General features: G+C 41.1%; 1 protein-coding gene across 15 annotated transcripts in view; it reads left to right on the forward strand.

Moving 5' to 3' along the window:
- The window catches only part of EBF3 (EBF transcription factor 3), a 128,295-nt gene that overhangs the window by 95,338 nt on the left and 30,457 nt on the right, over positions 1 to 2,500 (forward strand). The window lies entirely within an intron of this gene.

The following is a 2,500-nucleotide window of genomic DNA, read 5'->3' on the forward strand; positions in this document are numbered from 1 at the left end:
ACTGCAGGGATTTGGGGAGAGTCCTCGCTGCTTATTGGGTAGATAATGCAGATTGCAGATGATGTGCAGATGATGTGCATTTTGATGAATATTTTCCCACTAGACTGCAACTGTTTCTATCTATTAATTTAGATCTAATGGGAAAAGTGTGTTCCTGGGTAGTTTTAAGCTAGGACTTATAAAACGGTTAACACATCGTGGATATGGTTTTGTGTCTGCCTAAGATCTATTGTTGAAATGAACTTTTAAGTGATGGCAACACCTGAGATTCCTATATTCTGTCTATTCCCAAAGAAATCACAACCTGAGCAAAAACCCTGGCATCCAAACCTGGGTGCCTCACTTCTGGCTGACAAGGGAGAGAATATTGACGTTTATTGATCTTTAGGACTGGGTTTTATCAGAGTTTCCAAATGGGATGATGGTGACTGTGATGCTTTTGGTGCTCATGATGTATCTCAAAAGCCGTGGTTGTTCCACAGGCTGTTGCAAAGGTGATGAGTGCAGGTGGGGCCATCAGTGTTGCAGGCTTAAAAATGCTCTTATGAACTATAATTTATATATATATGTGTGTTTTGTGTGTGTGTGTGTATTTCATGCAAAGCTACAGCGGAGTGTCCTGATGAGTATGATGAGCTAAGTGTCCAACAAAATAAAAAAAATGAATGAATTAAAAGCCTCAGCCCAAGCTCCAGATATTTGAGCTGCTGGGAGCTGGTGTAGTTCCACCCCGTGCAGGGAAGTGCTGCAGATTTGAACCAGATGACGCTCTGGCTCTCAGGGCAGAGGCCTGGAATTTTGACTTGCTTTAGAGTAATGTCTTTAACTGATTTCTTGGGTGCAGCTTTTGCAAATTTGGCTAATTTTGCTGTTTCAAACTTCTTTCTAATGTGCAAATGCACGTGTGTATAGAACTGTAAGGACATTTGTTTCTTCTTTCCTGGAGTTGTCTTTTGTCTTTATCGCTAAGTAAAGATGTTCAAAAGGATTGTGAGAATGTCATGAGCTTCCCCCTCTGGAATAAAACTATAATAAAGTTACATTACTTTAATGGGAATATACATTTAAAACACCTTTTGGGGGAAACACAAGCCAATATCCCAGCAAAAAGAAAATAAAGAGATAAAGCCAGCGCCTGCCTGCCCGAGAAACTTCTGCTTTGCTTTATCCTGGAGTGATAGGGTGCCTGAGATAGTCTTTGGAAATTACAGCTGCCATTGAGAGGGAAGCCAAGCCTCGCTGTATTTCAGAAAATGAAAATGCTGTAGCATTGGTGGAGGGAGGGGCCGGGTCCCCAGGGCATCTGTTTCCCATCAGTGTCCCACCATGCTTGCAGCCTGGCTTGGCACTCTAACATTTAACCTTCCCAGCAGGAGGTGGACCATAGGGCAACAAGGCTGCAGAATAATGAAACAAGAGTGTAGTGTGGTGTACAAAGCCTTTGTGAGAGCAGAAGTTGAGACATGAAACACTCAGGGTGGGGAGATGCGAAAGTTCCAGATTTTTCTCCAAAGCCCCCAATAGCCTGACGCAGAGGCAGGAGCGCGGCGTCTCCCAGCAGGCAAAGGCAAGGCCTTTCCCCATCTATCCATGCCTTTTTGCCCGCTGCTTTCAACTATTATAAAGATACAATTACCTTGGGAGATTGTGGCAGTTCAGTTGATTAGCACGGTGAATTAAAAGAATGAGTCACAAATGACATGTCCAGCTCTTCTCTACTAGTCCTTTGTATTCCCAGTGTACCTCACCCCTGTTGTAAGAAGGTCAAAAATTAGAGAGAGATAACAATTTTCAAGCAGCTAGCACTTAGGAGCAGAATTAACAATCATTCTGTATGTAATTGCCAGTTAATAGTAAATTGCCTTCTAGACTGTAAAATGCAATATAAACTGGTGGGCACCTAAAATTAAATTAATGAGGTATTTGCTGCATTTAAAAGTGAATAGTGCAAATTAATAACTGGGTACAATACTTGTTTTAATATATATCGAGCGGTGCAGCATTTGCTTGTTTAATAATAATTTTAAAAGTGCTACCTGAAAAATTTGCTGTCTGTGGGTAAATTGAGCGGTCGGCGCAGGTTGTAGCCATAATTTTGCTGGTAAAGTCTTCCAGGTTTCTAAATTAAATATCAGAGATTATTTTTTAATTAGAATATAAGCACTGCAGCCTTATTTGATTATGGCAAATTGTGATTTGTATGCTTCGAAATGAAATTATGTTACAGATAAAATTGCACCTTTACACACATATTTTAAGCTGTGCAGATCCTGTTGGTTTGCTCTCAGCTGAGCAGCAGGACTGTGTTTACAGTGTGTTTGTGCCACTGTTTTCTCTAAGTCTATATTTTGCATAATGATTCCCTGGCAAATAAAGGATGCACAGCCTGACCTAGAGTGTATTAAAATAGTTTCAAATAATGATTTGTGGCACTTGGAACTTCTCATGGAGGCTGCTTCCACCCTGAGGTTTTTGTTGCATGTCCCTGTTTCGGTGACTC

This window comes from Pseudopipra pipra, chromosome 8 (genome assembly GCF_036250125.1).
Source record: "Pseudopipra pipra isolate bDixPip1 chromosome 8, bDixPip1.hap1, whole genome shotgun sequence".
Classification (NCBI taxonomy): domain Eukaryota; kingdom Metazoa; phylum Chordata; class Aves; order Passeriformes; family Pipridae; genus Pseudopipra; species Pseudopipra pipra.